The sequence below is a fragment of the Frankliniella occidentalis genome, unplaced genomic scaffold, assembly GCF_000697945.3.
Source record: "Frankliniella occidentalis isolate FOCC.00 unplaced genomic scaffold, Focc_3.1 Scaffold289, whole genome shotgun sequence".
In the NCBI taxonomy this organism is placed as follows: Eukaryota; Metazoa; Arthropoda; class Insecta; order Thysanoptera; family Thripidae; genus Frankliniella; species Frankliniella occidentalis.
The window spans coordinates 248449-256753 of NW_026267415.1; the positions used below are offsets into that span (position 1 = coordinate 248449).

Here is an 8305-nt window from a genome sequence, read left to right on the forward strand (position 1 = left end):
GGGGGGGGCTAGGCACCGGGCCGGCCGGGCAGCCGGGCAGGCAGGCAGTCGAGTCTGAGACGCGGAGCGGCACGGGTCGGTGCTGGGCGCGGCGCGGAGTGCGTACTGGCGTCGCGAGGTGGCACGCCGCGTGCAAGGACTTATCGCTGTTGTGCCCCGCGAGTGTCTCCGACAGTGTCTCTGTGTGTGTGTGTCTGTGTGTGTTCCTCGTCGCTGACACCAGCGTCGCTCGCCGAAGACGACACTCCCTCTGCCCTGCTGGGCTGATATATGATGCTGGACGTTGACCCAAGATTGGCGACGCCTCTGAGGTTGGACTCGCTGCTGCCGCCGCACACGTGCAGATTGGATAATGTGCACGTGTTACACAACCGTCGCTCGGTGCTCGTCCTCGAGAATGTGTGTGTGTGTGTATGTGTGAGGAGTGTGTGCGAGCGTGAGTGAAGTGTGCGAGAGAGAGAGAGAGAGAGAAAGAAATAGAGTGTGTTTAATGAAAGAGGTCTGATTCTGAATACTAGTCTCCAGTGTGTTGTCAACACAGACTCGCTTTTAACGAGGCATTGGAAAAGTCCGCCCCAGACTCGTAATTCGCCTCAATTATTTCTGCCGCGCCGCCTTCGCCTGCGTGTGAGAGAGAGGGAGAGAGAGGGGGAGAGAGATTCTTTGCGCAGTACAGTGTGTTGGTTCCCGTGTGAGACTCGGCCGGCCGCCGCCTGGTGTGCGAGCGAGACGCCACTCTTGGACGCCAAGGTGAGGCAGGTGAGGCCCCCCCCGGTCCCGCCCCGCCCCGTCCTCAGCTGCCGGCTGTACACTCGACTCGACTGACGACTTGATTTCGACGAATTGGCAACTTACTAGCGGTACTCGGCGCGCGAACGCCGCGACTGCGAGCCGCACATCAGCCCCGAAAGCGTTTTGCAGCGGTCATACCGGGCCGGTTCGACAACATGTCGCTGCCATCGTCGCGAAAGGGTTCGAGCGACCATCAGCCCTTCCTTTGTCTCTCACTTTGGACTTTCCGGGAGACTCCCTCCTCACACTTGCACACCCCCTGTCGCCCCGTAGTCACGGCCGCTCTAACTCCTCTTCCCCGGGACTGGAACAATAAAGTTTCCTGCTGAACAAAGCGCGACGTGAGGAGGTTCCTTCGCTACAATCCTATCCGGATGATAGTGGCGGGCTGGGCAGGGTGCCGGCGGGGGCGGCGGGGGCGGCGGGGGCCCCCATGGCTGCCCAGCCGAGTTGAGAACACTGCTACTTACAGTCCCGCCCGGTGGAGCGGCGACGCGCTGCGAGAGGGTGGCGGAGTGGAAGTGGAGTGGACTTTGCTCCGCGACGTGCATGCCTGTCGCGGCCCACGTGGGGGGCAGGCTGGTGAAATGGTCGTTTTGTTTGTTTGGGTCGCGTGCCCGCGTGCTCTCTGTCTCTCTCACTCCACCGCGAGCTGCGCTCGCTGCTCTAATTTTGAATGGTGGCGAAGGAGGAAGTGGTGGTGTATGTGTACAAGGTGCGCTGCATCTCTCCCCCCGTCGCGTTGGCTGAGGTGCGACGGCACGCAGTGGACACGTTCTCGTTAGGGCTGGGAGCACGCCCGCACCCCACCACACCCGCGCCCGACCTCACCCCACCTCACCCCACCTCACCCCACCCCGCCCCGCCACACGTGAGAGACTAATGATATGCCTGTCTTGTTCGCTTGGGCTCGCTGTGGTTGTCGACCGCAATTAAAGCAGACTGAGCCCCGACCTAAAACAGTCGAGGGTTACGTACCCCCTGCGCCCGCCACCGCCCCCCTCGGGCGGGGCCGACTGGACCGCGCTGCTGGCGAGGGCAGGGGCTGCTATCGGACGAACGGGAAACAATAATTGTAGTCCCTCTCTAATAACGGTCGCCATTTTGTTTCATCACTTGTTTTTTTTGCGTGTCCGTGTATCGGTTGCGCACTGCTGCTGCCGCCGCCGCGGGGAAGCACGGTGACGACGGTGTGACAACGTCATGTTTGATTTGCACCTCGTCGCGCGGCGGCGCCCCGCGGTATTAATGGGAGGCGCCAGTAGGGTTGACCGCCGCGCCCTCCTCGCCCGTCACTCAGTGTCACGTGACGTGGCAGTGTCACCGCTCCCGGCAGCGATATGTCACAAATGTCACATCCCGATATAATCCATATATGGACGCCACACCGGTCGTCCATCCCGTTTGTCGTTAGTCTTATCCCCTGTCCTCCTACCCCCCTCCCCCCCCCCCCCCCGGGCCCTTATCGCGACGGTGTTCTCCGCTCCGATCTCTCCGTGATAAGACGGCCGGCCGTGTGACGTCAGGACGGCGTCAGGACGCCCCCCGGCGCCCCCCGGCCCCTCGCCCATAATACGCTGATGGCGTGTGTCGTCTGCTGTGTCCTGGGGCGTGGCGGTGGCGGGGCGGGCGGGGCTTACCGACCTCGTGGGAAGGTGAGCGATCCGCGGCCGGCGCGCTCAGCCGGCTCGAGCAGGTTTGGGTTGGGCGCCGTTTCCGTGTCCGTGTGTGCTTGTGGTCGGGTGCAGGGCGGCCGGCCCGAGCAGCCAGCCCAGCATGTCCTGCTGCCCCGCCCTTTCGCCAATACATAGTGCGCCCTTCACAAGTGTGTCGGTGGAGTTCGACCGGCCGTGCTGGGCTGGGCTGGGCCCGGCCGATAGCGGCTGGCGGCCCCCGGGGGTGTCGGGGCGTCCTCCTCGCCCTGCCCGGGGGGCCTTGCTCCCGGGGGCCCCGCGCGGGGAGCCCTTCAGGGAGAACGCACGGGACGGGCGGCGCCGCTAACTGGGTTTGCAGAGCCCCGCCGCGCTGGTCGCGGGCCCCGGGCCCCGCCAGCCTCGTCACGTGAAGCACACGTGAGGCGGCCTCAATAGGCCGGCAAACAGGAGCCAGCTGCATTGTTTGCACGCGCCTAACTGCACCGGGAGGGCTGGGCCGGCGGGGCGCCCCGGGACCACACCACACCGCGCCGTGCCGTACGGGGGCCGTTGACCGTCGCGGCGCTGGCGCTGGTGACGCGGGGCCGCTCCCCTGGGCCCTCCCTCGGGTACCTTGTGCCCAGCGCCCTCCCAGCGCCGCCGGGGAGGGAAGCCCGGCCGGTGCGGCCTCGGCGCTCCCCGCTTTGTCGCGCTCGTGTGTTTGTGTTTGCCCGTTATCGCCGGTTCGATCTTGGCAGGAAAAGAATTTCAGCCCGCAGTCGCGCGGCTTGGTTGTTTGTTTTGCCTTCTCCTCCGCCGTTGAGACGATACTCTTTTTATTATTTATCATCATCTGCTAAAAACAATCCGCGCGGTTGTTTTTGCGCGCTCGGACGGCCCGGCCTGGACGACCTGTTTCTGCCCGTGTCCAGCAGCCAAGGTTGCAGCAGAGGCCGCTGGTGCTGCTGGTTTCGGGCGGGGCGCCCGTCCCGTCTGATGAGCGCGGCGCCGGCCGGCTGCCAATGCGAATGCCAATGTGGCGCTGTTGTGACTCGGCCATGCGAATGTTGGCTGTGCATGCAGGGGCAGCGCGGGGGCAGCGCGGGGGCAGCGCGGGGGCAGCGCGGGGGCAGCGCGGGGGCAGCGCTCGGTTAGGGAGATCGGATTGCGTGTGACCGGCAACCGGCCCCCGGCCCCGCGCGGCCCTTGAATCCCATCACCTGATGGGACGCCTGCGGTGATCGATACCCCCCGGTTCGGCCCGGATCGCCCCTTCTTTTGTTTGTCGTCGTCGCTACCATTTTCTTGTATTACAAGCCCTGCGGCAGGGGCATCCCCCTGTCAAGAGATTGTAGTTGCCAGTCGTCTTACGACCATGACGCCTTCAGAGATCATCCAGAAAGTTCGCCGTTACGCACCGCCCAAGCTTTAAGCTTTGGCCGATACAAGCCCTCATAGCGCCCGACAGGTAGGCCACATTTTGCCTGCAGTGCACGCGTGTCGTGCGGGGTGGCCTATCCTGAACCTCGCAGGCGCCGAGCTCCCGCCGTTGGCCGAATGAATCGGAGGGAAAACGGGCGCACTTTGCTATGATTCCTTTGCGTACCGAGCTAGTTCGCAAAACGCGGACACTCGTGCATTGCGGTACAGTATGCCTCCGGGTGCTCTGTATACAACACAGGCCGCTGCTGTGGGGCGCCGCAAGCAGAAAGTAAGCGTCCTCCTCCGGGTAGGGCACTCCTTGTTCTCACCGCCCCGCAATTGCCGCAAGGTTGGCGGCGCAATGCGATTCACGAGACGAGAAGCCAATGGAAGCCGATCCCTTGTCTCGTCCACTCCACCTTTCTCCGAGTGAGAGTGGTCGCCGTCCCGTCACGTCCTCTGCCGCGGCGGCGGCGGCGCGGGGGCGGTGGCCCAGAATGCAGCAGCAGCAGCAGCGCGCACTCGCGTGCAGCACAAGTCCCTGCCGTCCTGGAGCCCGCCCGCCTGCAGCCCGCCCGCCTTCATTGGTTGAGTCAGGCGGGCCGCGCGTGCGAGTCAACGCGTCCCGCCTAGTCCCGCCCGCCCCGCCCGCTCTCAAGTGATGATCAGCAGGCTGACCCGTGACCTGGCCAAGCCCAGCGGCAGCGCCCAGCGGCAGCCAGAGCGCCCGGGCCAGCAGGACGACGGCCCCGGGGCTCTGGCGGCCGCGAGTACGCGAACACGGCGACGTGCGAGGGGGAGGCTCATTGCAGCGAGCCACTTACTTTATGGCCCGAGCGACCCACACACGACTGAATGGCTAAAGCAGTTCGGCTACCGCCGCGGCGGGGCGGGGCGGGCGAGGGACAACGGGCCGCGAATGAATGGATGAGTGAATGGGCCAGCGCGGCCTGCCTGGCTCCCCCCTGCTCTGCTGGAGGGCCGCGCCCCGCCCCGCCACGCCGCTGCATTGCGCCCATAAATAGACGAAAAGGGCGTCCGGGCACCGAGGGGGGCGTGGTGAGGGTGGATCAGGGGTCGTGGAGGGAGGGAGTGATTCAAGGAGGCGTGTGGCCGGGCCGGGGCCCTCTTCGATCAATTGACCCTGATCACCCCGTGAGCCCTTGCCGCGCCAGCCCGGCCCTGTGCTGTGCGGGCCCCGGGAAGGGCGGCGGCGGGGCCGTCCGAGGCCCCCCTGGGACCCCGCCCGCGGGACCCAATGACGTTAAAGGGCTAGCGTGAAGGGCGGGGGTGGCCGGCAGGCCGGAGGGCCGATCCGCGAAATGGGATGGATGGGGACGGAGCAGAGGACCCGACACCCTCCCTACGCTCCGCCCCGACCCATCGACGTTCAGCCGCTGGACGAGGGTTTTTTATTCGGGCCGAGCTGAGCCCAGCAGAGCCGACCCAGCCGAGCCGAGCCGGTGGCGCTGCGGCTCGGGGTGGCGGAGTGACAGGTGCGGGTGGGCGCGGCCGGCGCGGCCGGTGCGCCAGCGCGTCGTCTGCTTGCCGTCTGCTTCCCCGCGGTGACACATGCGGGCCGCGGCTCGCGCTCCTCACGCGTGACTCACGCCCGCACCAGCCGCAGCAGCGACTGCGCCGGCGGCGGCTTCCTGGAGGGAGCGACGTACAACTCTCAGAACCGCGCTGTCGTCGTTGTCGCTGGCCGCTGCAGCAGCTGCGGCAGCTGCGGCCGCTCAGGGTCAAGTGGAGTGGAGCGCTCGTCTAAACCCGCGGCTGGTATTGGGACCGGCCAGGATGAGCCGCGCGCGCCGTTTGTTTGTTCTCGAGACAATGTAACGGTCCCGTATGGTGGTCCCTGAGCTGCTGCTCTCTCGGGCTGAAGGGCGGGGTGGAGCTGGCGGAGCTTGCGGTCGGGTCCACCACACCGCACCAGAGGTGAGCATCGGGCGGTCCGCCTGGACCGGGATGGTCCGGAAAGCGAGAAGTGCGAGTGAGATGGAGCTCTGGCCGGCTCGAGCGTCTCACTTCCACCCGTCGTTTTCGGACCATCCCGGTCCAGGCGGACCGCCCGATGCTCACCTCTGCACCGCACCGGTCGCATCGCATTTGAGCTGCCACTCTGTGCGCCCCGCCCCGCCACGCCCCGCGCCACGCCGGCTGGGCTGGGCCCCCGTGGCCCGACCGACCGGGCGAACGTGCAAACAGGTTTGCGAGCGACGTGCCGGAATTCGACCTTGCCGAGTGCTGCCCCTGCCCGAGGCTGTGGCCCCCCGAGGAGGGTGTGTTGGCCGCTGGGGAGGACGACCCTCCGTGGCCGCGCTGCCCGCGGCCCGTCGGGATGCGCGCCGAGCGCCACCAGGACCAGGCGCCACGCCCCCGTGCCCAGCCGGGCGCGACGCGCAGCCCGGCGGAGCCCCCGCGGCCCCCGGGGAGGGCGTTAAGTCGCCTTGCGTCACGGCGGGGCGGGGCGTTCCTTCACGGATGGATAGAGCCGGGTCCCGCCGCGCCAGAGAGGCCCCAGAAGTGCCCGGCGCGCGCGCTCGCGCTGTTTTTCCGATCGGTTTCTATTTGTTGCTGCTTGCGCACCAATTGGACACCATATACCCTGCTCGGCGGGGCGTTTTTGTCGCCCCTGACGACGGCCTACACGGCCTGCACGCTCAGCGCTGGTGTCTGGCGCGTGGCGTCCTGTCCGCGGGCCATCTGTTTGGCGCCGGTTCAAGGCGGCCCTCCCTCTGCACCTTAGCCCCCCCTCGCTTCCCCGCACACACACACACGCTCACACACATATACACATACACGCACACACCGCCGCCAAGGCTGGCGTTTGGAAACACTCAGCAACTCGTTAAACTTGAACGGAAAACAAAATATCCGCGGTAACCTGGCTGGTCGATCAGCTGATGTTCTGCAGATTAAAGAGGGGCTGCTTGCTCGCTGCGGGGTACTATAGTATCTATAGTTGCGTCGAAAATAGCAATCGTTGAAAGCTGGCCGTTTCGGCGTACGATACGTAATCTTAATGTATTTTCAAAACAAGCCCGGCCGTCCTGCTCGTGGCGTGATGTGAGGGCGGTGTGAGGCTGCTGGTGTCACGAGGTGGTGTTGGTCGGGCCGCCCGGCTGCAGGCGGAGCCGAGGGTCCCGGACCTTTGCACGGCGCGGCATTTGACTCTCGCGGTGCGTGTCCCGCCGCCCGCTCCTCTCACCTCCCGGCGCGTAGCGGTCGAAGAATCGGTAGGAATGCGCGCGTGACGTCACGTTATGCGTCGCCCGACCTTTTAATGCCAGCACAGGGCCGCTGGGTCACGCTAGGCCGACGGGCCGTCGGTAGCGGCGGACCAGGGGGGAATAACAAACGCACGGCCAGGACCGAGGTGGGGTGCCCCCCAGGGTGACCCCCAGGATGACCCCGGCCCGGGCCGGCCGAGTGGAAGATGACGGTTCCTGGTTCATAACCGGCGACGGAGGCCGTCCGAGCGAGCGTTTATTGGCAGCCGATCGGACGGGGCGGGCCGGGGCGATTGCGATAGTGTTACCGGCGGAGTGGAACAGAGGGGGCTTGGTGTGGAACGAGATGAGCAGCAGGCAATCCGCCGCGCTGTCAGTCGGCGCGCGCGAGCAATTATGAAGAGGAGAGGACTCGCGGGGCGGGGCTGATCGGCGCGCCTAGAGGCGATGGCGAGGCTCACGAGGCTCACCGTGTGCGTGTCGAGCTTTTTTAGGAGGCTCCCTCCCCGCCCTGCCCCCGCGCTCCTCTCTGCGCGGCCCGCTCCTTGTGTGTGAGTGCGAGCGAACGGGCGCGAGCTTCGCGCTGCCGCATTGTCTCATGGCGGCTGCCAAATGACAAAAAACAAGACAAAACGAAAGAATGAACGTCGCGCGTCGTTCGGTTTTGTTTTACTCACGTTGCGCGGCCGCGTGAGAGGCAGGGAGTGTGCTGCTGGCGGTGGCGCCTGACTAAATGTGTCCGCAAACGAAAGAGGACAAGCGTGTGTCTTGTGTGTGTGTCGTTGGCCAGCGTGCGTCACTCCGGTCCGGACCAACCGCGGGGCTTCCGGCCTCGTTGGAGGAGGCGGGTACCGGTGTCGTACCTTGTCGGCGGCGCAAGCACAATGCTACCTCTTAAAGCGTTTGAGTGAAGTGGCGTGCACCCGGGGCACCCGCCGTCGTTGGCGTGGCATGTACGTAATAGTGTGCGAGGGCCGCCTCTCCTCTCTCTCTCTCCCGCTCTCCCGCTCTCCCGCTCTCCCTCTCTCCCTCTCTCTCTCTCCGGGGCGCGCGCAGGCCGCTCGCAGCCCTGCTGCATTCCGCAGTAATCTCCCGCTCTTTTCTTGATTGCTAAAACTCGTTCCAGAGCGGTGGCAGCCGGCCGGTGGCGGCAGCAGGGCCCCACGCGCCTTTTCGCTGACTGGCAGCGAGCAGCTCAGAGAGGTGCCGTGCCCTCCGACTGTG

The 8305-nt window shown here is 65.9% G+C and overlaps 1 protein-coding gene across 4 annotated transcripts in view; it reads left to right on the top strand.

The window, feature by feature from the left end:
- The window catches only part of LOC113207142 (cytohesin-1), a 41489-nt gene that overhangs the window by 4857 nt on the left and 28327 nt on the right, over positions 1-8305 (top strand). For 2 of the 4 annotated variants that reach the window (XM_052273620.1, XM_052273623.1), the window contains exon 1: positions 33-311. The exons of the other annotated variants lie outside the window; for them this stretch is intronic. The gene's annotated coding sequence lies outside the window, so the exon portion shown is untranslated. Of the gene's footprint in view, positions 1-32; positions 312-8305 lie in introns of those variants that run through there. 4 annotated transcript variants of the gene reach the window in all.